Source organism: Oryctolagus cuniculus, chromosome 5 (assembly GCF_051225735.1).
Source record: "Oryctolagus cuniculus isolate XC-2025 breed Fujian yellow rabbit chromosome 5, ASM5122573v1, whole genome shotgun sequence".
Taxonomy (NCBI): domain Eukaryota; kingdom Metazoa; phylum Chordata; class Mammalia; order Lagomorpha; family Leporidae; genus Oryctolagus; species Oryctolagus cuniculus.
This window is the reverse complement of record NC_142871.1, coordinates 74,904,223-74,931,958: the sequence shown is the minus strand read 5'-3', so window position 1 is coordinate 74,931,958 and position 27,736 is coordinate 74,904,223. Positions and strand designations below refer to the sequence as shown.

The 27,736-nt window shown below is 42.6% G+C and overlaps 1 protein-coding gene across 2 annotated transcripts in view; it reads left to right on the top strand.

Moving 5' to 3' along the window:
* Positions 1-341: 341 nt before the first annotated feature.
* Positions 342-27,736, top strand: part of KLHL32 (kelch like family member 32) — a 251,473-nt gene continuing 224,078 nt past the window's right edge. The window contains exon 1 of one of the 2 annotated variants that reach the window (XM_008263237.5): positions 342-747. The gene's annotated coding sequence lies outside the window, so the exon portion shown is untranslated. The remainder of the gene's footprint in view (positions 748-27,736) is intronic. The other variant, XM_051855442.3, reaches the window with a different exon arrangement.

Below are 27,736 nucleotides of genomic sequence, written 5' to 3'. Positions count from 1 at the left end.
TAGGAGTAGCAGCGGCGCCTTGAACTTTATAAGTAGGCAGGATCAGGGAGGACAGAGGGCCAGCGCGCCCTGGGGCAACACACTGGACACTGTGTCAGGTTGCGCAGGTTGCTCTCCAGACCTGGAAAAAGAGTGGGGGCGAGGCTCCAGGGTCTCAAGCGTCGCAGCAGGGCGGACAGCTGCGGCTGCAGGCTGTGCACGTGACCCACCGGCCGGCAGCGCAGGTGCCAGGGAGGGAAGGGGGGCTGCGCGGAGGAGCGGGACTTCCGGGGAGAGCGGGCACGCGCGCGGCTCGCCAGCGGCGGGGGCGGGGGCGGAGCGGGGAGGGGAGCGCGCGCGCCGACTACCCGCGGAGAGGGAAGGGGCGGGGGGCTGCGCGCGGGCTCGCGTGAGGCGGGAGTGGGCGGAGCCGCTGGGGCGTCCGAACCCGCCCGGGGGGCCCTAAAGGTGCGTCTGGAGGCTGCAGCCGGCTGCCTGGGGCCGAGCGAGCCGGCCGAGCCACCTGCCGCGCGGGCTGCTGCTTTCTATTTACTAGGGACCACAGTATCCGCCCGGGAGTCCGGGGGCGCGCAGGCGCGCGCGCTCCCTCGCCACTACTGCATCCCTAAACCGGCAGGGCGAAGCTACTGCGGTTTCCCTTAACCTCAGCACCGTGAGGAGCAAGCAGAGCCATTGTGCAACAGGGAGAGCCCGGTGCCCGCGCTGCCGCCTCCGGTACATAACCCAGCAGATCGCTCACCCTAGCGGGTAAGCCAGTCTGTCTCGTTGTAACCTGTCCGGGTTTGGTGTCTGCAGACCCAGGGGAGAGGGTGGGAGGCTGCTGGTGCTCCCGGGGTGGGGGGCGAGACCCGGAGTTGAAATTTCAGGGGTAGGCAGCCTCAAGCAGCGTCGTCTAGAGGGAGCAGTTACTACTCTGGTTACTTCTGCTACTAACCCCAGAGTTGCTCCCCCTTCCTCCCCTCACCCCCGGCCCAGGTATGTACAGTGTTCCTCGGTTGCCAAGGAGACTGGCTTAAACATCAGCCTTGGGACGTCTATTGAAAGAACTGATTTCTTAAATGATGCTGTTGTTTGTTTGATTTTTTTTTGTAATAAAATGTACACTGAGGACTTTGTAGTAATTTGGCATTCGTTCATCTGTGTGCAGGTTTCATTAAACTTCAGGAAAAGCTGTAATTGCCCTATGTGGCTTTTAAAAGGATTTGTCAGATGATTTTGCTCAATGGATTGTGTCTTGAATCATAAATTACTCCCATTTTGGTGATATCAAGACTTGACTTGATTGCGATTGAAGTCCCTTCTTCCTCTCGATTTCCATGTCTAGTTAGGCATGACATCCTTAGCATTAAAAGCAGAAAGTGGTTTGTGATTCCCCACACCAGAATAATATGTTGTAAAGTGACCAGAACAGAAATACATATGTGTCCATTCGTAGCATAACAAGATAGCATCCATGACATAGAGCTTTGCTAACATTTCTATATCCATGGCATAATTATTTATGTGCAGTTTTCTGCACCCACCTCTGCCTGTTTCTGGAAAGATTCTGTGTTCTTTCAAGTCTTTCATCGACTTTTGGAAGATATGTCAATATTCATTTGTTGATAGATGCAAAATACGTGCCATAGGTTACTACTCCAGAGTCTAAGGTTTTAGAGCTCATGTTAAACTGTAGATTTTTTTTTTCATAGACTGGCTCCTTTCCAGGAACATAGACGAGACTCTTGAAAGAGGTCAGGGTTTCAGTTCCACGGGAGCACCTGATACCTGGACTGTCAGTTTTGTTTTGAGGCTCCAAGTGCCTTGTGGGTGAACTTATAAACTAGCACGTGAAGGCATCAGCAAGCCAGTAATTACACTTTGCACCAATTTCATACCTTCACCACAGACAGAAATGACCGTGTAAGGAACTACTAGCATTCAACAATTCACATTATTTTCTGTTGTTATTTGTTCGTCTTTTCTACTGTTGTTGAATGAGAAAGGACATATATCAAATTAATATCATTTATATTTTTAAACTATGTCATACAAAGTGTAATAATGGAAAGGAATAAGAAAGTCAAATGACATTTAAGGTAGACATGAGGATTTATCCAACTCACAGAAGGCTGGGAGACAGATAATGATGACAACACTTTACATTATGGTTCACAAAGCACTTTCCATGGACTTTTTAAAATCCTCCTAACAATCTTGTGAGGTCTAGAAATTACCTTCAATTTAAAGCTGCAGGGTCTATGATACAAACCTGGTGGAAGAGCATGGAGCCAGTGGATAGGGAAGCTCTTTCTGGGTCCAGGTTCTATCCCCCCCCCCCTTTTTTTTTCTTTAAGGTGTCTGCATTTCAGGTGTGGGCAAGGATCCAACAGGTGGGATAGAGTGTAGCAGGCCTGATGGGAGACAAGTGAGAGGGAGGGTTATGGAATGTGGCCTCTGGACAGGCAAACCTCTATCAAACATTCTCTATTGGAGTTGATTGTTGCTGCCCAAGCTTTGAATCGTGCCAGATTTTCAAGGAAAACAGAAGCTTTGCATTTTTCATGGGAAGTCCTTAATTTTAAAAACTGTAAGGGCCACTTTAAAATAGTTAAGCTACATTTGATTGTGTTTGGCCAGTGTGCTATCCATGACGACTGAGGTCTCACCCAATTCCAAGCTGTGATTCTCTAATAAAATACTAATGTGAACAAGTATATCCATCATTAAAAGAGTGATCAGGAGTTTTCTGATTTCAGAATTAGCATCTCTAGTAAATGCTTTGTCTGTTCTTCAATACAGGTCCAAGTTTGTTTCTGAGGTTTCCAAGGTCTCTCCTACAACTCAGAGAAAATGAAAAACCAGGAAGTGCTCCACAATAGAATTTTTAAATCTGGTGGAGCAAAAGGATTTATAGTTCAAGGCTTCTGTTTTAAAAAATATTTTAAATTTTTATTTGAAACAATAATTTTACAGTGTGATATTTCAATACATGTATTGATCAGATGAGGGCAATTAGCATATCTACCACCTCAAGTATTTATGATTTGTGTGTGTGTGTGTGTTAGGAGCATTCTAAATCCTGTCTACTAGCTATTTTGAGATATATAATTAATTATTTTCCATCAGTTACCCCACTGTGGTATAGAATGTTGTAAGTATTCCTCTATCCAACTGCACTTCTGTACCCATTAACCATTGTCTCTCCCATTCCTTCCTCCCTTCTGCCCTTTCCAGCCTCTGGTCATCACTATTCTACTCTCTACTTCTATGAGATCAACTTTTGAAGCTTTCACATATAAGTGAAAACATGCAGTAATAGTCCCTGGGCCTGACTTATTTCACTTACTGTAATGTCCTTCAGGGTCATCCATGCTGCTGCAAATGACAGGATTTTACTCTTTTTATGCTTGAGTAGTATTCCACTGTGTATATGGAACCACATTTTGTTTATCTACTCATCTGTCAGTGTACACTTTGGTTCATTCTGTATCGTGGCTGTTGTGAATAGTGCTACAGTAAACGTGGGTGTACAGGTGTCTGTTCCCTCAACTCGTTTCCTTTCCTTGGGATATATACCCATGGTGGTTACTGGCTCATGTGGTTCTTCTATTTCTAATTTTTGAGGAAACTCCACACTGCTTTCCATAATGGCTGTTATGGTTCAAAACTTCATATGTTTCTGGTTTAATCTTTTTCCTCGCAAGAGGCTAAAATGTATAGAAAAAAATTATTTGAGTACAGTTTGCCCTCGTATTCACAGGTTCTATGAACCAAATGCAGGTTGAAAATATTAGAAAAAAATTTCACCTGTGCTGAACATGTACAAACTTTCTCATCTTTAGTCCCCTGACAATATACTGTAGCAGCTTTATTACACAGCATTTACACTGTATTAGTATTACAAGTAATCTAGGGGCTGGTGCTGTGGGTTAAGCCTCTCTGCCTGTGGCGCCGGCATCCCATATAGACATCGGTTCTCTTCTGATCCAGCTCACTGCTGATGGCCTGAGAAAGCAGTGGAGGGTGGCCCAAGTGATTGAGCCCCTGCACCCACTTGGGAGACCCAGAAGCTCCTGGCTCTTGGCATCAGATTGGCCCAGTTCCAGCCATTGTGGTCATTTGAGGAGTGAACCAATGGATGGAAGACCTCTCTGTGTCTCTCCCTCTCTCTGTAACTCTGCCTCTCAAATGAATAAATAAAAAAAACAAACAAACAAACAAGTAATCTAGAGATAGCTTTAAGTATACAGGATGGTTGTATAGATTATACACAAATACTGTATATTATGAGCATCTGCAAATGTTGGTAACTGCAGGGGCTCCTGGAACTAACCCTCCAACAAACCCGAGGAATGACTCTACTTGTAGTAGGCAGAGGTAGAATTTAAAAATTGTCAGAAAAAGAGCTTTGTGAGCTTTTTAATAAAAACTTCTGATTAGGGATTTAAGTTAAAACCCATCCCAGAACACTGCCATGATGCCAAAGGAACAAAAACATAAACGAGAGTGCAGGGATTTGGCTTAACCTTTAAGATTCCGACACCCTTATTGGAGAGCCTGGGTTTGAGTCCTGGCTCTAACTCCCAGTTCCAGCTTCCCCTCAAAGACTGGAATGCAGCAGGGATGGCTCAGTAATTGGTTCCTATCACTCATGTGGGAAACCTGGATTGAGCTCTGGCTCCTGGCATTGGCCCCAGCACAGTGCTAGCCATTTAGGGCATTTGGAGAGTGAGCCACTTGATGGGAGCATTTTCTGACTGCCTGTCTGTAACCATCTCTCTGCTTCTGAAGTAAGTTAAATAAATACATGGGAACTCAAGGGGACATTCAGTCCCAACACCCCGGCTTAGAAAATGCCATTTAAAACCATGGCTGAAAAAGAACGTGTAAGATCAGTCCCATTCACAATAGATTCACAAAAATTTAATTACCTTGAATAAATTTAACCAAGGAGGTGAACGATCTCTATGATGAAAACTATAAAATTAAAGGAAGAAATAGAAGACGACACACAAAAATGGAAAAATCTTCCATGTTTATGGATTAGAAGAATTAATATCTTCAAAAGTCCATAGTACTGAAAGCAATTGACAGAGTCAATGCAATTCCAATCAAAATACCAATGACATTCTTCTCAGATCTAGGAAAAAGAATGCTAAAATTCATATGGACACAAAAGAAACCCTGAGTAGCTAAAGCAATCTTTTTTTAAAAAAAGATTTATTTATTTACTTGAAAGAGATATATATAGAGAAAGGGAGGCAGAGAGAGAGAAAGATCTTCCATCTGCTGGTTCACTCCTCAGATGGCTGCAATGGCTGGAGCTGTGCCAATCCAAAGCCATGAGCCAGAAGCTTCCAGGTCTCTCACGTGGGTGCAAGGGCCCGAGGACTTGGACCATCTTGTACTGCTTCCCCAGGCCACAGCAGAGAGCTGGATCTGAAGTGGAGCAGCCGGGACTCGAACCGATGCCCATAAGGGATGCGAGCACTACAGGAGGCTGCTTTATCCATTACAGCACAGCACTGGCCCCAACTAAAACAATCTTAAACACCCAAAAACAAAGCTGGAGGCATTACAATATCATATTTCAAGACATTCTAATGGCAGTTGTAATCAAAACAGTCTAGTACCAGTGAAAAAAATTGATGTGTAGAACAATGGAATGGAACAGAAACTCCAGAAATCAATCCCAGCATCTATAACCAACTAATTTTTGACAAAGGAGCTAAAATTAATCCCTGGATAAAAGACAGTCTCTTGAACAAATGGTGCTGAGAAAATTGGAACTCTGTGTGCATAAGTATGAAGCAACACCCTTATACCTTATACAAAAATCAACTCAAAATGAATCAAGGATCTAACTATGACAAGATACCATCAAAATACTAGAGGAGAACTTTGGGGGAAGCCCTGCAAGACATTGGCATAGGAAAAGACTTCTTGGAAAAGACCCCAGAAGCACAGGAAATCAAAGATAAAATTGGCAAATGAATTACATCAACCCAAGAAGCTTTTGCATTTCAAAAGAGACACTCAGCAAAGTGAAGAGGCAACTGACAGAATGGGAGAAATATTTGCAAACTATGCAACTGATGAAAGATTAATATCCAGAATCTTTAAAGAGCTCAAGAAACTCAACAACAACAAAACAATCCAGTTAAGAAATGGGCAAAGGACTTAAACTGGCATTTTTTAAAAGAGGAAGTTCTCAAATGGTCAACATATACATGAAAAATGCTTGGGATCACTAGCCATCAGGGAAATGCAGATCAAAACCACCATAAGGTTTCACCTCACCCCAGTTAGAATGGGTTCCATATAGAAATCAACAAACCATAAATGCTGGCGAGGATATGGAGAAAAAGGTACCCTCATCCACTGTTGGTGGGAATGTAAATTAGTGTACCCATTGTAGAAGACAGTATGGAGATACCTCAGAAAGCTGAAACTAGATCTGTCATATGATCCAGAAGTCCCACTCCTGGGAATTTACCCAAATAAGTTTCTGAAAGAATTATCTGTACTGTACTGTATGTAGTTCAGTTCACAATAGCTAAGATATAGAATCAACTAGATGTCCATCAGCTGATGACTGAGTAAGGAAATTGTGTATACATATAGTATGGAATACTACTCTGCTATAAAAAGGATTGAAACCCTGTGTTTTGCAACACAATGGATGCAACTGGAAACCATTATACTTAGTGAAATGAGCCAGTCCCAAAAAAGACAACTACCATATATTTCCTTGATCTATGGTAACTAATAGAGTACCGAAAAGAATGTATATAAGTAAAATTTGACATTTTGAGATTTGATGATTGTTTATAGCTCTTGTCTCTACTGTTGAGGAACAATGTTTTTTTCTTACTCTTTGTTGAATTCTTCACTTAGTGTAGAGTTATTCTTATGGGTATAGAATTGACTGAGTGTAGATCATTATAAAAAATAAAGGAAGGAATTGGAAAGGAAGAAGGCGGGAATGGGAGCATGGATGAGAGGGAGGGTAGAGTGGGAAGTATTATTATGTTCTTAAATCTGTACATATGAAATACATGAAATTTGTTCACCTTAGAAAAAAATGTAAAAATAAAAAAATATTTTAAAAAGGAAATGTCGTTTAATTCTTAAAAGCATATTGTAGTGCTGCCACTTTCTCACATTTCTGCTAAAGCTACTGAAGTGCCGGTGGCTTCACTGGAGCAAATGGTCACAAGGAATGTTATTTTGTTTATGGTGTTTCTTTGGAGGATCCGTGAAGATATACTTTACTGGAAGAGAAGAAAAAGCAAAACAATCTGAGCAGTGACTTGTAATTGTTCTCTTGTTCTAATATAAAGTATTTCAGTTTTCATTTCAGGGAGATGTGCTGCACCCTTAGTAAATCGCTATGCAAGTGTTAAATCTGTGCTGTTATAACAGAGGCCTGGCTGTGACCATTCCGTTTCTACTCTTAGGATTCAGAGCAAACGTGCATACTGTTTCTGGTAGTGTCACATGTTGAGCTCCTCCTGTGTCCAAGTTACTTTTCATATTGTCTTCATAGCATCTCTGTAAGGGGCATCTTATATCTATTTCACAGATGAAGAATCCAAGACTGTGTGAAGTTATACTGGACCAAAGAGAAAAAACTTTAAACCTCAGCTGCTGTCTTGCTTATCCTTTCTTCTCTGCCTGTCACCTAATGGAGGTTATAGACATGTGCATGACTGAGATCTAAAGACTGTTCTACATTAATTGCTATGAAAGAAATTTGAGAGAACATAGAAGCACAGACACAGGAAGACATAGAAACACTCTGATTGTTGATCAGTTTAATCCTTATGTAGATGGGGAGTTAGTGCTGGAGTTAGTGTCTGGGTCTGATTATATTAAATGAAGATCCTTTTACCAATTGAAAGATGGGTGACTCTGCCACAGTCAGTTGGAAATGTGAGTTGGGAGGATGATGCTAGTGGTATCCAATATCAATGAGCTGACTGTGGCTGAAGGGAGGAAATATAATCTCCAAGATGGAGAAATGGGAACTAGGGATGGGTGGGAGGAGATAGAGGAGGACACAGTGGTGAAGGAGACCTGGAGGGGAGTTGTGGATGTGGAAGAGAATTCTAAGAGTGCAGTACTGATGCTCCTAAAATATTGGACAAGGTGGCAAGGGCGAGCCCAGCAGGATGTTCTCCAGGTGGAGTCACCCATGCACTATTGCAGTCTACATTTTTGTTTGTTTGTTTTTGCTTTTGTTTTTTTACAGTCTGTATTTTTAATGTCCAGTGGCTGGCACATAATTTAATCTCAGGATACCATTTTCTCTAGGAAGGGTTTACATATATTTTTACATTAATTGTAATGAATAGATACACAGATTTTTTTAAAAATGGGAAAAGAAGACTGAGTGGCTAAAATTGCTACTTAATGTGCCTGCAGCCCATATCAGAGTGTCTGGATTTGAGTCTCCACTCTTCTCACAGTTCCAGCTTCCTACTAATGCACACCTTCAGAGGCAGCAGGTGATGATTTAAGTACCTATATCCCTGTCACTCATGTGGGAGGTTTGGTTTGAGTTCCTGGCTCATGGCCTCAGCTGGCCCAGCCCTAGATGTTATGGGCATTTGAGAAGTGAACCAGGGGATGTGAGAGAGCTGCCTGTCTCTCATATAAATAAATGGGAGAAGAGATTCTGGCAAATTAGAAATAAAAGGTGCACTCATTTTCTTCTAGTGGAGTCATAAATTTAGAGGGTAGGAAGCTCTTGCAAATTGAGATTTTAATAGGAGATACATTTTTGATAAGTCTCATATCTGTGGGGCAGATACTGAGACATGTAAGCTATTTGTTCACCATTTGAGAACCTGTACTCAGAGCCAGAGGGAGCTTTGGTAATGGGTAAATATACTCTGCTGTCGATCCTTTCCCTGTCAGATGAGTTCCTGCTTGGAAGTAAGATCTTATCTGGATCCTTGGGTCAACATTTTTGTTACCTGCATGGAGATATCAAAGAAATGTGACAAGCGAGTGAGAGTTAGACTTGGATTCAAATACTAGATCTGTAGCCATTGGTTAGGAGAGTTGGCCATGAGAAGGTTGGACACAAGATAACAGGATGAAATAAAATAGAAAATGTCAGAGTTAGAGTTTAGCATAGGGTATGTTTGGCATAACAGGAATTCACTTTAAATTGGAAGGGATTTTAATTCCAATCAAGGACAGTGATGATGATCTGCCTTCACAGGCATATTTGGCAAATAATGGAAAATATTATGAAAAAGTCATATAAAGGGCCTTCTTTCATATTAAACAGGGCTTTTGGTGATGGTGGAGATAGACTTGGCCCTGTCTCTGTTTTCTCTGGTTTTCATTATTTCAGAATTTCTTCCAATTTTCAGAGCAACTTCAGAAACTATTCTAGGCTGGCACCGCGGCTCACTAGGCTAATCCTCCACCCGCAGCGCCAGTACTCTGGGTTCTAGTCCCGGTCGGGGCGCCAGTTCTGTCCCAGTTGCTCCTCTTCCAGACCAGCTCTCTGCTGTGGCCCAGGAAGGCAGTGGAGGATGGCCCAAGTGCTTGGGCCCTGCACCCGCATGGGAGACCAGGAGGAAGCACCTGGCTCCTGGCTTCAGATTGGCGCAGCACCCTGGCTGTAGCAGCCATTTGGAGGGTGAACCAACGGAAAAAGGAAGACCTTTCTTTCTCTCTCGCTCACTGTCCACTGTGCCTGTCAAAAACAAAAACAAAAACAAAAACAAAACAAAAACAAAACAAAAAACAAAAAACAAAACCAAACTCTTCTAGAGCATTTTATTGGAAAATACTAATGGAACTCAGCTGTTCATTGTTTTCCTGGTCATGGCCTTTCTAATCAGGCCCTTCAGTCCCTGACCCTGCTTGCTAAGATCTTTACCAAAGAGGTGCAGAGCAGGAGGAAATGCTCAATCTTTGGCATTTTCTTCGTTCTTGCCTTGCTTCATATGCATATTGCAATACATTAACGCATTGATTTAGACATATGGCATTATAAATTTTGGTAAGATTTTAAAAAGAATTGTGTATAAAAAACAGTTTTGCAGACTTGACTTGGAGTCAGATTAGTTCTACATATGGCAGAAAGCGTTGAATGCTGTAAATTTGTCTGAAACAGCTTTTTCTTTTGAAAGGTTGAAATCACAGACCTGGTAAGATGATTTTTAAATGAAGAAGTAAAATCTTTGGCAGTTTCCATGGACTCTTGACAACATTCCCCTATGTATTTATTTGAGGCACAGTATATTCGACTTTCTATACCAGATGAGCCAGTTCCAGTTACTGAGAAGCAGGGCTGTGCTCCCCTTTCCCACCTCTGACAGTACAACCAGTTTGCTATACAGAATATTAAGAGGGAATAAGTATCTTGTCCTGGCTGATTGCTTCAGTGGGAACGTATTTGCTGTTAATGGCGTAGACAATAAGTGCAGTGGAGGAGGCATGTTGAAGTTTTTTATGACACAAGTTTGGTACCTTGTTTAAAATCATTACTTAGAAGCCTTATTATTTATGATTGTTAGTTCTATAATTGAAAGTACAAGGTAGCATGATACAACCAGAACAGGAGCCTAGGATCCTGGCTTTGAATACTGTGTCGGATACTTCGTGTTCTGTCATTTACAGTTCAGCATTGAGTCCCCTCTAGGACTCATTTTCCTCATCTGTAAAATGAGAATTCTATTCCCTGATCACAGGGTGTCTTAGTCCCTTTCTGGTGCTACTACAGACTAGGCAATTTATGAATAATAGTGGCTTATTTAGCTCATGGTTCTGCAAGCTGGAAAATCTAGTGAGGGCTTGTTTGCTACATGGTAACATGGTAGAGGGGCATCAGCTAGTGAAACCACGCAAGCTCATCAGCCTGGATCTCTCCTAGAAAGCCACTAATCCTGTCAGAGATCTCACCTTCATGACTTCTTTTTTTTTTTTGACAGGCAGAGTGGACAGTGAGAGAGAGAGACAGAGAGAGAAAGGTCTTCCTTTTTGCCGTTGGTTCACCCTCCAATGGCTGCCACGGCCGGCGTGCTATGGTTGGCGCACCGCGCTGATCCGAAGCCAGGATCCAGGTACTTATCCTGGTCTCCCATGGGGTGCAGGGCCCAAGTACTTGGGCCATCCTCCACTGCACTCCCTGGCCACAGCAGAGAGCTGGCCTGGAAGAGGGGCAACCGGGACAGAATCCGGCGCCCCAACCGGGACTAGAACCCGGTGTGCTGGTGCCGCAAGGCGGAGGATTAGCCTAGTGAGCTGCGGCGCCGGCCTCATGACCTTTTTTCTCTTTCTTTTTTTTTTTTTTAACTTTTATTTAATGAATATAAATTTCCAAAGTACAGAATATTGATTACAATGGCTTCCCCCCCATAACGTCCCTCCAACCCGCAACCCTCCCCTTATCCACTCCCTCTCCCCTTCCATTCATATCAAGATTCATTTTCGATTCTCTTTATATACAGAAGATCAGTTGAGCATACATTAAGTAAAGATTTGAACAGTTTGCTCCCACACAGAAACATAAAGTGAAAAATACTGTTTGAGTACTAGTTATAGCATTAGATCTCAATGTACAGCACACTAAGGACAAAGATCCTACATGAGGAGTAAGTGCACAGTGACTCCTGTTGTTGAATTAACAAATTGACACTCTTGTTTATGGCATCAGTAATCACCCTAGGCTCTTGTCATGAGTTGCCAAGGCTATGGAAGCCCCCTGAGTTCACTGACTCTGATCATTTTTAGACAAGGCCATGGTCAATGTGGAAGTTCTCTCCTCCCTTCAGAGAAAGGTACCTCCTTCTTTGATGACCCATTCTTTCCACTGGGATCTCACTCGTGGAGATCTTTCATTTAGGTTTTTTTTCCCCCAGAGTGTCTTGGCTTTCCATGCCTGAAATACTCTCATGGGCATTTCAGCCGGATTCACATGCCTTAAGGGCTGATTATGGCCTCATGACCTTATTTAATCCTAATTCCTTCCCAAAGGCCGCATCTCCAAATACCATTAATGTGACTTTGGGGATTAAATTTCCAACACATGAATCGTAGGGGACACACCCAAACCCTAGCATAGTGCTATTCCATGATGATGAGATATTCATAGAGCCATCTAGACAATTCATGGTATATAGTAAAAATACAGTGCTTGCTCATTCCTTCCTTTGCCATCCTCAAAATGATGGTGGAATCCATTTATATTTTATGTGCCTGGTAAAGTATCTTATTCCAAGGTTTGCCAGACTCAGAGAGGTGGTAGTGCCTTTGTGTTTTGGAGATTTGAGAGACACTCTGTGCTGCATGGGTGGGCTTTGCCAAGGATAGGGATCCATGTCTTGGGTTAATGGTCGCTCTCTCCTCTGGAAGCCACTTGTCCCTCGTTTCTGCAGCTGGTAGAGCTCCAGCCTGGCCACAGGGTAAAAGAAGGAAGATCACGTTCTCTTTGTCCAGGCAAATCTCTGGGTTCTATTATTGGATCTCTTTAGGGGTCCCCACTTATAAAAAGGCATAGAGCTCTCCATTTTGTCCCTTGTGAAACTGATGATAGCATCACCAAATATCTGGTGGGTACAAACCTCTCCGCCTTTCTGCAAGGTCAATTTTTAGTTGCCTACATTGTTCTAGACAACTAGGGGTTTCCCGTCATGCTCAATTATGTAAATTTTATGAAAAGGTCAAAAGCTCACCAAGCTCAAAGAAAAAGCTCCTGAAATTCTCTTTCAAGTCAGATAGGATTATTTTTTTCCCAAAGAGAGTACTTTCTAGTTAATCTGTCTTTTTGCTCTGCACCACTGCCTTCCCCCTTACCTGCCTCTGCCCAGCAACAACTTGTCCTCAAAAGTGGTAGAGTAATTTTTTTTTTTCATTTTAAATCTCAAGTGAGTCTCTGATGATCTTGGAGTACATGAGGTTAATGTGTCTTGGCTTTCTAGAAAGTCGCCCCTACCCCTACCTTCTGGGCTTGTAGACATGAGTAGGAACTACACGGAACCCACTTCACTGGGTGTTCTGTAGTAGGGATAGCAGAGGACATTTTTTGAAGTGTATAAGTAATCCTCTTTTAAAAGCCATACCATATACAGATTATGTGTGATCTTTTAAAAAAGATGTATTTATTTATTTTAAAAGGTAACAGAGAGAGAAAGAAAAAGAGAAAGATCTTTCATCCATTGGTTGATTCCACAGATGGCTGCAATGACCAGGGCTGGGCCAGGCTGAAGCCAGGAGCCAGGAGCTTCAGGTCTCCCATGTGGGTAGCAGGGGCCGTAGCACATTCTCCACTGCTTTTCCTAGGCCATTAGCAAGGAGTTGGATTGGAAGTGAAGCAGCCTGGACATGAACCAGTGCCCATATGGGATGCTGACATTGCAGGCAGTGACTTTATCTGGTATGCCCCAGTGCCGGCCCAGCTGGCCCCAGCAGAGAACATTTAATGGAACTTAACCTGAGAGTAAACTTTAGAAATCCATAAAGCAAGCTAAGTTCTACTTTTCTCATACAATGAATTACAAAGTACATCCTTAAGCAAAAGACTTTCTCGTGCTGAGTGTGCTCTGTTTATACCTGGTACTTATGTATACATGTATCTATTTCAGTGTTTTAAAAAAATGTTGCAACTTCATAATTCATGCATGTTTTGGTTTTTAAGTTTATATACTTAAGAAAGGCATAGGCAATTGCTAGTGATAAATTTGTCATTATTTGCCAAAGGCAGAAAATCCTTTATTTCTTGATGACTCCAGAAGAGAAAATAGTTTAAAAAAGATTATGTAGTAGGCATTGATTATAGGAGGTATAGACTCAAAGATGAAAAATATGGTAGCCAAGGTGGCAACTTGCTGGTCTGCCTCATATTTAGAGACCAGCAAGTTTGCAGCATCTTACTACTTAAGAAAAAACCTCCGCTAAATGTGAAGACACTGATTTATTATCAGCCACTCCCCAAATGACAGCTATGGTTATTATTTTGGAAAGTTCGGTTCATAATTGAGATAGATATCTGACGATTAGAGATTAATTTTTATTGAGTCCTGCTTATACTTGCTTCCTCATCTACTCTGTTTGACATTCCCTGAAAGGAGACTTTAAAAAAAATAAAGCAGTTCTTGTGATAGGCAGTAGTGTAGATATGATCAAATAACCCTGGGCTCTGAAAAGATTCACTAAGATTCCCTAGTCTTTCCTAGCTTGATGTCCTTGAGCTGATAGGGCTGATTGGGCTTTTTGAGAACTCAAAGCCCAAAGAAGCATGGAATCACGGTTTTGGTTTTTCCTTCTACAAAAACATTAATTACTTACAATCTGATTTAATTTGACACAGCTTATCTTCTTTAGCTTGAGGTCAAAGCTGTTTATCATTTCTTGGGGGTGTTTAATATCACCTATAGTTGGGGCTCCTAATTGATCAAAGTTATTTGAGAAACTCATGTACAACCCTTAGGCCTTTCTACATAGCATTTGACTTGACTTTTCGCTGAAATTCTCTTTGGTGAATCTTGGTGTCATCTGTCGGGTTACAAGGTGAATCCCCTTCTCTCACAGAGTTGTCAACTTCTGCTTCCTGTTTTGTGCTCTGCCAGTGTTGATCATCAGATGTCCGCAACTAACTTTTTGTTGGAGCTTTGAGGCTTCCTAAGGGTAATGTCAGAGTTGATCCCTTTCTTAAGGCAGCTCGTATCTATAGTTGCTGGGCTCCCAGAGTAGCACTGAAAGGCCTCCCTGATGGTGTGCCTGTGGTGGAAGTTGAGGCTGAGGTGTGCACAGTGAAGTGAATTGGAAAAGCACGGGCAGGTGGAGTTAGATTCCTTAAGTTTCTGCTCTACATGGAGGCTTGGGGTGAACTTGACTTCAGAACTCTGGGTCTTTCTCCTCTGTGAATCAGAATAATGTGAAGTATCTTGCTTTTCTCATAGTGGTTCTCATGAGAATGAAACCAGATATATTTGAAAAGTGCCCTGTTGAAATAAACGTACTTTGGGGCTGGTACTGTTGCGCAGCGCGTTAACGCCCTGGCCTGAAGCACCGGCATTCCCATATGGGTGCCAGTTCGAGACCCAGCTGCTCCACTTCCCATCCAACTCTCTGCTATGGCTTGGGAAAGCAGTAGAAGATGGCCCAAGCCCCTGGGCCCCTGCACCCACGTGGGAGACCCGGAAAAAGCTCCTGGCTCCTGGCTTTGGATCATTGAATCTCCGGCCGTTGCAGCCATTTGGGGAGTGAACCATCGGATGGAAGATCTCTCTCTCTCTCTCTGTCTCTCTCTGTCTCTCTCTCTTTTTGCCTCTCCTCTCTCTGCGTAACTCTTTCAAATAAATAAATAAATCTTTTTTTAGAAAAGAAATAAAGGTACTTTATTCCTGTGTGTGCCACCGTTCTATAAATCAGTGCAATCTGGTCATTTGCAACCATTCTGATGCTCAGTGTGACCTGGAGTTGTTTTAAAGGTGTGGATTTCCAGATCCTCTATGTATACTGTGTTAGAATCTGCCTTGGTGTTGATCCTTCTTGTAGTAAAAGCAAAAACCAAAACAAAACCCATTCTTGGCTGGTTCTAATGATAACTCTAAGTTGTGAGCTTGCTCACACTCTGTGTCTTATTTCCAGTCTTCAAGGTCTAGCTGTGCCACCTGGATCTGAGTCTCAGCTTTCTTATCATCCACACTCAACAGAAACCAGCAAGTTAAATCAGTTGTGAGGTCACTCAGCTCTCCAGAGTCTCAGTGGACATTTAAACAAGGCAGGCAGTTCTCCACTAAGTAGATGCCCTGTGTGGATAGAAGTCATGCTGTGTGACTAACATCTTCATCGCTGAAACAGAGATTTTCTATTTAAATTTGTGTTCAGCTCAGCAGGTGCGTTACTGTAGAAAGCAGTCTTACAAATGTCCTCATTATATTGTCTGTACAGTATTAGATGGATTTAAAAATGTATATTTCTTCATGAGATAAAGTCAGATGTTTTTAACTTTATACCTTTTTAGATTTTGAGCATTGCTAGTGATTATATGGAATTATATAAGCTAGCTGGAGAATGCAGTTTCTGCTGTGGATAAAAATCTTATGAGTCATTGGTTATCAGGCCAGTAGCGAACTGCTACAGAATAGTACATGTACTTAGGAAGGATTAGGGGAGCAGATATGCTCAAATTGTAGTTTGTTCTTTATTTTTTATGAAGAGTAGAAGAGTAGAAGAGTAGAAGAAATTGAGCTAGTCAGCGACTAAATATAGCATTTTTAATGTTAGGCATTTTGAGGAGATAGGCAATTGTTAAGCTCTGGTGCATAAATAAGAAGAAAAAGAATGTATAAATAAATTTTAGACCTCTACAAAAATGATCCAGGTTATGCATAGTGAGCTATTGCTTGTTTATAACTTTAAAATACTCATTTTGCTGGGCAGATGTTAAGCCTGGTGGTTAAGATGTTGCTTGGGTTGCCAACGTGCTGAATCAGGGTGCTTGGGTTTAAGTTCCACTTCCACTTCTGATTCCAGTTTCCTGCTACTGTGCACTGGAGGAGGCAACAGATGATGGCTTAAGTAGTTAAGTCTCTACCATTCATGTGGGAGACCTGAATTGAGTTTCCAGCTTGCAGCTTACTCCCAGCCATTGCGGGCACAATGGGGAGTGACCAGCAGATGAGCATTCTCTGCTGTCCATACCTCTGTTTCTGTGTCTTTATCTGAAGAAAAACTCACTGTGAAACTGTGTTTACCGTCAGTTAATTTGGGGTCTGCAGCCTCATGAGGTGGTCAGCATTTGACCATTCTGCCAAAATAATCCTTCTAGTTACCTGTCCAAATTGTAGGAAGTGGTAGCTCTGAGCGCAGCTGCTGACTCTAATGTGTGTTTCTAGCTGTGTATTCCTGACAGTGACTACATGGAGAAATCCTCTGGCTAAAATGTGCAGAATAAATGAGGGAACCAAATGCACTCATACAAATTCAGGAGTGAGAGACCAGAGACTCAGTGTTTCATATCATGAAGTGATGTTAGATGTTACTTAGATCTCTAGACAAGAATAAAACCTTTTCTACCTTGATCTCTTCACCGTAGCTTTCTCCCAAGAGGAACTAAATCCCAAGAGAGATTAATCTCTTTTGGTACATCTTTGAGATGCTTCTTGAATTTACCTCTGTCATGGAGATGGATTTCTTTAATATATCCATTCATTAGTCCTTTTCCCAGCTCATCGGTCCCTTTAAGAGAATTAGTTAAAGATGAGTGCCTGCCATTTGATGTCAGTGCACTTTTTATTTGTGAGCTTGGACCAGAAGAGGAATCTTACTAGGCAAATTAAAGCTAATGTCATTAGCAGTATAATTAAGAAGTTATAAGAAATTGAGCTAGTCAGCGACTAAATATAAAAAAGGCTAAGAATCACAATTTTAAACAGACATTTCAATATCTCTCCTTGACATTTTTTCTCTAAAATACCTCAATGGATTATTGGAAGGAAATCTACCCTATGGGGAAAATGGTCTTTAATAGAAAGTCAGTACAATTATGTGAAGTGACTTTGGCACATACAGCTTAGCAAAGTTCCCTATACTTGTTTTTTATTTTTCTTTTTCTTCCAAACTGCCTCATCCAGAGCTTCTCCATCTTCAGCTGCTCAGGTCCCAAACCTCATGCTGTGCTCCTATTGGCTGCTACTTCTCACAGTTTACATTCCAGCAGTTGGGCAATGCCATTGGCCTGACCCTAGAAGTATTTCCAGAATCTACCCATTTCCACTGCCCTTTCTTGTCTCCGTCGGCACCAGCTATCACTTTAGTTGTTGCAGTAGATTCCGCAGTGGTCTCCTTTGCCTCTCAGACTGTACTCAGCACAGCAGACAGAGTGGTCCTTTGAAAACCTGATTGATGTTGTCTCCTTGCTCAGGATCCAGCAGGTTTACTGCAAGCACCAGTACCCCCTGCATCATCCACCTGCCTCTCACTTCCTGACCCCATCTTCTCTCTGCTTTCCTGTGCACACCTGCCTTAGCCTCACGGGCCTTCTTGTCTGCCTTGGCACCTGTGCATGACAGTCCACAGCTCCTCCCCCTGCATTGCTTTTCCTCCAGGTGACTTGCAGGCTCACCGCCTCCCCTCCTTCAGATCTTTTCCCAAATGCTGCCTTCTCAGCGAAGCCCGCTGTGATCACCCTACTTGCCTCTCCCCCACTCCCACCATTCACTTGCAGTTCATCCTGACCTGTATTACTTTTTCCACAGTTTCCATCACTTTTAACAGTTTTACTGACAGAAAAATCTGTATGCCATCAAAAGCACTGTGCTATAAGTTTGCAGTTCAGAAATTCTTAGTAAATGTGTACAGTTGTGCAGTGATCACCACAGTTAAGTTTTAGAAAGTTTCTGTCACCCCAAAATATTCTCTTGTGCTCATTTGTGGGTACCTCATTCCCACTCCATCCTAGGTAACCTCTGGACTATTTGTGCATCTATAAATTTGCTTTTCTTATATATTTGAATATTAGTCTTATTTGACTTTGTGCTTACTCAGCACAATATTAGGTTCAGTGGATGGGAGAGCTGCATCTTTGTGTAAAATACTAATACTACCATATGTCGTGTACTTCTGACCTTATCTGAAGATAAATCAGGTGTCAGGGAGTGTGGAAGTTGGGCTGCGATGGGAAAGAGGTGCAGGGGACAGATACTGCATCTGCATTTTGTCTGTCAGGTGATGTCCTTGTGGTCCTCCGTGGGGACATGAGCTGACTCCTCACACCTATTCCACCTATGAGTGATTCTGTGATTTCCTAATTCAGCCGTGTGGAGTAGGCGGTTGCACCTCCTTCCATACGCAGTCAGGGCCTTCATCCTCCCCTTCCCACCGTCTCGCCTATCCTCTTTGGCCCTTGCTCTTCTAACAGAGGTCCTCAGCACTCCAGCTGAGGACCTTACTGGTCTCTTTGCCACTCTGTTTTTCCTTCTATTCTGTTCAAGGGACTGCTGTCAGCCACAGCTTTAGCAACTTGGCTCGCACTCTTACTGTCCTTTTAGAAATCTCTATGAGTCTCTCTAAGACTCATGGCTTAATTACTTTCAAAAAGCATTTCCTTGCTTGACTTCTTTTTAGAATTTATTTAAAAGGCAGAGAGAGAGAGAGAGAGAAAGAAAAATCTTCCATCCACTCGTTCACTTCCCAAATTGCCGCAACGGCCAAAGCTGGGCCATTCCAAAGCCATGATCCAGGAGCTTCTTCCAAGTCTCCCACCCAAGTGTAAGGGACCAAGGACTTGGGCCATCTTCCACTGCTTTCCCAGGCCATGGCAGGGAGCTGGATCAGAAGTGGAGCAGCTGGGACTCTAACCAGCACCCATAAGGGATGCTGGCACTGCAGGCAGCACCTTTACCTTCCACGCCACAGCACTGGACCACCCTGCTTGACTTCTAACTGCATGTGAACCATCTCTGTTTCTCAGATTCTGTAGATAAACGGACTTTCAGGAAACAGTGATTGCTAGACAGCCTTTACTGTTGTGTTTGATTCCTAAGCATCTTTGTTAAATGACATAAAAAAAAGAAAACTTTAAAGCCTCTGCATGTTGACTATTGAAAGGAATCCAATAATGTATCTCAATGTGTTTTCCCAAGTCAGATATTCTCAAAACATTACAATTCCAAATTTGCTGTATACTTACCAGAGTTTCTCTGGTCACTTGTGAAGGGAAGCACATGACAGTTCCACAGCAGAAACAAAACTCAGTGTATCTGGCTAAGGCCTACAAGCATCAGAACCAGTGTTCAGCTCTATTTGGTATATGCTATTCCCTGCCATAGGGTTCCCTGGCCAGGGCTTTCAGTGTTGGTACTGTTACAGGGCTGGGCTTTGTCTTCTGGGCTCCAGCTTTTTGTGTGCTACAATGCCACATCTGATCTCTGTGCTATTGTTTTGCTTCTGGCTGCTCTGCCCACCTGTCCTTGAAAACCAATATATTAAATGCTGCCTTTGGACCACTTTTCACCAGCCACTCACCTCCTCCAAAGCCAGTAAACTTTGGCTGCTGATCGCTTCCTTTCTTTTTTCCAGCAGTAGCAGCTGCCACCATCACCAGGTCCATCAGTGGAACAGCTTTAGAAGCACGATGGACCTGGGGTTGAATCTTGGATCTTTCCTGTATTAGTTGTTGGGTCTTGGGAATATTAGTTATTATTTTGTAAAGATTTGTTCATTCATTTGAAAGGCAAAGTTACAGAGAGAAGGGAAGAGGCAGAGAGGAGAGATCTGCCATCCACTAGTTTACTACCCAAATGGCCACCATGGCTGGGGCTGGGTCAGGCTGAAGCCAGGAGCCCAGAGTTCCGTCTCCTTCTCCCATGTTGGTGGTACAGACCCAAACACCCAGGCCTCCTCTGCTGCCCTTTCATGCAAGGAACTGGACTGGAAGTAGAGAAGCTGGGATTCAAACCAGCGCTTATGTGGGATGCTAGCTTCACAGGCAGCAGCCCAAACCTCTGTGCCACAATGCCGGCCTAGGGAACATTATATATTGCTTTCAACCCTGGTATCCTTTGTACCCTGAGAACAGTCATACCTCCCCTCTGGTGTAATAATCTGGTCAAGTACAATCATCTACAACAATTTCTTTCTCCAGTGCCTGGCAGAAAGTCAGAGCCCAGCAACTTTTTGCTAGCTACTGTTAAGGTTTTTCTAAGATTTTTCTAAGGTGAATCAGAAAGAGTCAGGGAGCTGATGGTTGCTCCCATTTCATTAGGGGAAGCAGGACCTTCTTCCCATTCTCACCACTCTTTCTGTGGGTGTGGACGCAATGAAAATGTAGGCAGTCCTTTTCGCCACCACTATCTGCATTTCCTGAGACTTGATTTTTTTTTTTTAAAGATTTATTTACTTATTTGAAAGGCAGAGTTAGAGAGAGCCAGAGGCAGAGAGAAAGAGAGGTCTTTGTTCCACTGGTTCACTCCTCAAATGGCTGCAATGGCTGGGACTGGGCCAATCCAAAGCCAGGAGCTTCTTCTGGGTCCCCCACACAGGTGTAGGGGCCCAAACACTTGGGCCATCATCTACTGCCTTTCCAGGCCATAGCAGAGCGCTGGATTGGAAGTGGAGCAGCCAGGACTGAAACCCATGCCCATATAGGATGCCGGCACTTGTAGGCACCGGCTTTACCCACCACGCCAGAGCCGGTCCCAGAAGTCGATCTTTAATTCCAGCAGATTTGACTCATGGTCCACACCTAGTTGGTCTGTGGTAACCCGTGCTCTCATTTCACGAGAAAAGTTAGAAAAGTATTCTTTGTGGTTTGTGTTTCTTAAGTGTACTGCTGTTGGTGTTTTTGCTTATAAAGCATTGCCAGTTTTCTCATTAATATTAGTCTATTCTGTCAAGAATGCTCATTCGGAACATAATTACTGAGCATCTGTGAGGTGTTGGGCACTGTTCCAATGCTGATGATTCAATGGTGAGGGAAACAATCAGGTCCTTGTCATCTCATAGCTGACACTGTATTGGAGCAGGCAGCATTTATCAAAGGCTCTCCCAGAGAAGAGTAACATTACAGTGCAGATAGTGCTGGAAAGGGGAGGTGCATGGTGTTGTCAAGTGAGTAAGCAGGGCGTTCTGACCTGCTCTGGGAGTGTTGAGCAGATCTTCCTTGTGGAGATGGGTTTAGGGGTCTGAAGGAGGCAAGGATTTAATAACATGAAAGGTAGAAGGTAGAGAATATAGATCTTTTTTTGATTTTTCAAGGCTTTAATTAGACTGAAACATTTTATGAGATTTAATATGCTTTAACACATAGGTGAGGTAGTTAGATAAACAGTACTACCCATTTTAATACATACTAAACAAAAGCATAAGAATTAGCCAAATCATAGAAGCTTGGGGTCTTCTTTCTAGTCCCAAACATGAGGAAATGGAATATAACTTTTTAATTTTTCTTTTTAAAAAAGCATTACATCATTTAAGTTTTTTTAACACTTGTTTTTTGCTAATGTACTTTTTCTGAAGTTGGCACCCTTTTCTTCAATATGATTAACTGGGCACAACCCTTAATTCAAGCTAAGCCTTGCTTCTAAACCCAAGTTAGTACAAAATTAAGACATTATCTTGGAAAACTAAAATTGTATTTGACAGTTTGAGAATATAGATCTTTGTTCTGAGAATAGGGGAAAGCCATTTAGGAAGGTTTGTAATCACAGTGGTGGGAACCTGGAAGGCTGATGGTGTCTTCTGATTGGAGGAGAACACTAATTGGTACAGGAAGTTATACCTATTCTGCAGTATAATCAAGTGGACCAAGTACAATAGCACTGGAGTCCACTGACTCATTCAGAGCAGATATGATGGTAGCAACTTAATCCTGGAGGTAGGGATAGAGAGAGAAATTGGCTATTTAAGGACTGTTTAGAAGGTAAAACTTTCAAGGCTTGATGATGAATTGGATGTTGAGGATGTGGAAGAGAGAACTGGATGATTTATTAGTCTCTGAGGATGATGGTGCTGTTCCCTACATCTGGATGAGTATAGGTGCTGTTGTATAAACTGAATGGCTGGATGTGTCACTCCATAAATTGCATGAATGGTGAGGTTATTTGCCTGAGTGGTTATAATAATCCATAGAACTGTGGGGTTATGGCCATGTTACATTTGAGCTGTCTTTAAGATGTTCCAACGAAAATATCAAATAGGAGGTTATTGTAGGTTGGGAGCTCATAGAAAACTGTGAGACTGAGATACAGTTTTTGATTGGGATTCAAATTGCTTAGGGTCCAGCGTAGAAAATTAAGTTGAATCTCAATGAACTATAGCACTTAATGGCTACATAGAGAAGGATGGGCAAAAAGGAGCAAAAAAAGGTGCAACCGGAGAAGAGGGAGGAGAAACAGAGAGAATGGAAGCAGAAAAGCAAGGCAGGAACACAAGTCAAGGAGCGAGTCTTCAGTCATGTGGAATGCCACCAATATCCAATAGGCTGAGGACTCCAAATGATACTTGGATTAAATGATAGTTAAGATAAAGCACGCACGAGTGATGTGGCATCCAAAGCAACCTGTGGCCCAGCCCTCTTCTCTGTGCCACCACAGAAGTCCAAAAACCATGCTGAAACCCTCAAAAAGCAGATCTTCCCAACTGGTAGAACAGAAACTACAGCAAATGGGAAGATGAACGGTTTCTTGCATAACAGACTTTGCACTAAGTATCACATCTACCTTCTAAATGCTGTTTACTAGTTCAGTTAGCAAACTTCATTGGATGCTCTATAATGGAAGCTAGTGAGTGGTGCTCCATGCCCTGAATACTCTTACAGAACAGCAGAGAGGAAAGATAAAACAATACTAAATCTATAATGATTATATAGGCATGGTGCAGAATCACCAGCACAAGGACAAATTGTTGTAGTTCAGAGAAGGCAAAGCTTAACAGGTGATGTAAAATGCACAATGAAAAGTAGAAACGGTGTGGGTGTTGTGGCACAGCAGGTTAAGCCTTCATTTTGGATACCCACATCCCATATTGGGATCCTGGTTCAAGCCATGTTTGCTGTGCTTTGGATCCAGCTTCCTGCTAATGCAATTTGGAGACAGCACATGATGACCCAAGGTTGTGAGTTCCTGCCACCAACATAGGAGATTCGCGTGATGTTCTGGGCTTCTGGCTTTGGCCTAGCCTAGCCCTAGCTCTTGTTGGGGGTTTAGGGAGTGAACTTGTAGATGGAGATTTCTCTCTCTCTCTCTCTCTCTCTCTCTCTCTCTCTCTCTCTCCCCTTTATAGTTGATGAGAATAAATAAATAATAAATAAACAAAATAGAAACATGGAATCCACAATAAAAATTAGGCAAATGGGCAAATGTTTGGTTCAGTGGTTAAGATGCCACTTAGGAAACCCACTTGTCCTATCACAGTTCCTGGGTTTGAATCTGGACTTTGCTTATGATTCCAGCTTCCTACTAGCCTACACCCTGGGAGGCAGCAGATAATGGCTGAAATAATTGGATCACTGTTACCTATGGTGGGAGACATGGATTGAGTTCCTGATTTGTGGCTTTTGCATGGCCCATCCCTCACTGTTGTGGGCATTTGGGAAGCAAACTAGCAGATGTAAGATCTCTCTCTGTCTCTATCTCTTTATATGTCTTTCTGTGCTTCTTTGCATTTCAAATAAAAGTATTTTTTTAAAAAAATAAAACATACTCTGGGATATGAAGTCTGTTATCAACTGGAGATAATTCACACCATAGGATTACTTTAGAGTGTGTCACTGATAGCTTATTAGACTTTTTCAGGGGTCATTTCTTCCTTTATGCTTTTTGTAAACACTTTTCAAGTATTTTTTGAAGATTTACTTACAAAGTTGAAGTTTCAAAAAATGTTTTTTAAAGGTATACCTTCCGTTAGTCACATATTCCAAAAACAGCCAAATTAATTAAATCATCCGAAAAATCAGCACTTCTTAGGATGGAAAATATAATGATAAAGTTATGTTTTGTTCTTTCAAAATATTGACTTTGAGAGCTATCTCAAGCAAATAATTAGTCTTTTCTCCTAAGAAATAGTAAAATATGATTTTGGAATTTGATTTAAGAAATATTGTGATTTTCATATTTTTTCAAAAGCTGTTAGTAGATTGAAGAAATATTGTGATTTTTGTATTTTTTCCAAAGCCTGTTCAAGTTAGGTATACCAAGGAAGGAGTAAGAACAGTAGTTAGCACGTTACTGTGGAAGTTTGCATCGCATTATGGGAGTGCCAGGTTCAAGTCCTGGCTCTGCTTCAGATTCCAGCTTCTTGCTAATGTGCACACTATGAGGCAGTAGGTGATGACTCAAGTACTTGGGTCCCTGCTACCCATATGGGTGACCTGGATCGAATTCCTGGCTCCTGATTTCAGCCTGGCCCAGTTCCAGCTGTTGTGGGCTATTGGGGAGTGAACCTGTGGAAGGGGGATCTCTCTCTCTCTCTCTGAATGTGTGTTTGTCAAGTAAGTAAGATAAATAAATAAAAATTTTTTAAATTAAAAAAATTAACCACACCTATTCTGACTTAATTATTTAAATGTTTCCTTGGTGACTTAGATTCGTTTAGCCAAATGGGACTACAGTTCTTAGGAGGATTTATTTTATTACTCTAAAGAAGTTTTGTGTGAGGTGAACACCATAAAACAGTTCAGAGAAGGCTGGATGCCTCCTTTTCCTTCCAGATTCTCTCTACCAGGGTTAAGCTCAGTGACCATTTACTCCATGAACACCATTCCTGATTAGCTCTGCTGTAGAATATTTCCCCCCCATTTTAGAATTCCTCATCTACTCCGCCACGTAGCTATGTGGAGTTACATTTTTTTGTTCCCTGGTCATCTCATATGTGTTTCTTTAATGTGAAAGTACACTGATGATAGAAGCTATGTCCTGAGGTGCTAGAGCTGGAAAGGACATAATGTTGAGATCCAGTCTTTTATTTCACCTCAGCCACTGAGTTGCAGGGCTTGCTGTATCTGTGTTATGTCTGTTTGTGTGTGCACGTGTGCACTGCATTAAGAATATCCTCCACTGGGGCTGGCGCTGTGGTGTATCGGGTGAAGCTTCCGCCTGCAGTGCTGGCATCCCACATGGGCGCTGGTTTGAGTCCCAGCTGCTGAGACCCAGCTGCTCTATTTCTGATCAAGCTCTCTGCGATGGTCTGGGAAAGCAGTAGAAGATGGCCCATGTCCTTGGGTCCCTGCACCCATGTAGGAAGACCTGGAAGAAGCTCCTGGCTCCTGGTTTCAGATCTGGCACAGCTCTGACTGTTGTGGCCGTTTGGGGGAGTTAACCAGCAGAAGGAAGACCTCCCTCTCTCCCTCTCTCCCTCTCTCTCTCCCTATCTCCCTCTCTCTCTCCCTCTCTCTCTCTCTCTCTCCCTCTCTCTCTCCCTCTCTCCCCCCCTCCTCCTCTCCCCCTCTCCCTCTCCCACTCTCTCCTTTCCAGCAACCCTCCCTCCCTGTAACTCTGCCTTTCAAACAAATAAATACAGATCTTTTTTGTTTGTTTATTTTTTTCAAAGAGTCATTTATTCACTTGAAAGTTAGAGCTACACAGAGGGAGGAGAGGCAGAGAGAGAGAGAGAGGTCTTCCATCCAATGGCTCACTCCCCAGATGGCCTCAACGTCCCGGAGCTGTGCTGATCCGAAGCCAGGAGCCAGGAGCTTCTTCCGGATCTCCCACGTGGGTGCAGGGGCCCAAGCAGTTGGGCCATCCTCCACTGCTTTTTAGGTCACACCAGATAGCTGGACCGGAAGAGGAGCAGTTGGGACTCAAACCAACGCCCATATGGGATGCCGGTGCCTCAGGCAGGGGCATTAACCCACTGAGCCACAGCGCTAGTCCCAAATACAGATTCTTAAAAAAAAAAAAAGAAAGAAAAGAAAGAAAAAAAAAAGGAATATCTCCCCTCATGGTCTTGTTAGACTCTCTAGAAGGGAGGGAGTGGGGAGAAACTTAAACAGATTGAATAAGCCTTTTCTGCGGGTGTTTTCTTCAAGTGATTCTGATGCAGCCACCTCCCTCTCTACCTCCATCTCTAATCCTTTGTTGTCCTCATTCCTGATTCTGCAGAGAATCACTTGTTCAAGCAGAATAGCATCTGAATTGATGGTTATCTAGGCAACCTGTTTTACTGCTCTCTATTGCCCACACACATTCATTAAAAATTAAAACATTCAGTGCCAAAGATTTAAAGTAAGGACAATAGGCAAAAAGGGAAGAGAGGCAAGTAGATTGGTTATCCATGACCCTTCTATGCTAACACATAACCCCACCTATATATACACATGTGTTATTATGCACATGTGCAAATACCTAACCATACACTTGCAAGCAAACATATACTCTCCCCGTGTGTACACACACACACACACACACACACACATTCTCATCTCTCAGGGTAGAAGACTTTGATGGGCCCATTATTCTCTTCCTAAAAATGCATTTGACTTATGGTAATACAGAGCCTGTATTCCTCTAGAACTGGCTCTTGTCAGACTAGGTCTCATGGTGTCATTCACCCAGCATCCATGAGCTAGTATGATTTGTACTTCTATTTCAAAGGAGAATGAAGAAATCTTTGTAATACTATGCCAAGGAAATTTTCACCTGCACACAAATTGACACCTGCTTTACCTATTCCTGATGACCTGTCCCTTTTTTGGTTTATTTCACAATGACTGCGAAGAATTCTCCAGTCAAGTGAATCACTTGGATCCCTCCACTTATGCATGAAAGCAGAAGCTCAGAGAAGAAAACTGGCTTGCCCAAGGAGACAGTGGAGCTGGGACTTGGACACAGGCGTCCTTGATTGGTTTCATGGCCCTAAACAGTGCCTCACACAACGATGTTTTCTAAGCCTACATGTCTGTTTTTAGAAGTTAAATACTTTGAGCTTCCTGCTTTCTTCCCTTGCCATCTGCACAGACACTTGCCCCAGCCAGTGGGAAAGAGAAAAGTCCTATCTGGCAGGGGAATGACTGTGCAGATGCATTCTTTTTATATTACTCCAAAGAAGATTGCTGAAGGTATGATTTATTTAGCCAGTTTCTTCAGATCTAGATTCAAATGCCATGCTCATGTTCAGAAAATATTTTATTTTATAGAAAATGCTGAGAACATTAATTCTTTCTCAATCTGTGGTCTCATTTTTCAGCATGTGTCTCTGATTTGAGTAGCTCACTGACAGCTAGTACACCACCAGCATTAATTTGACCCCCAGCTGTATCTTTCCCCTGTAGTTCCTGTCCTTCAGGCTG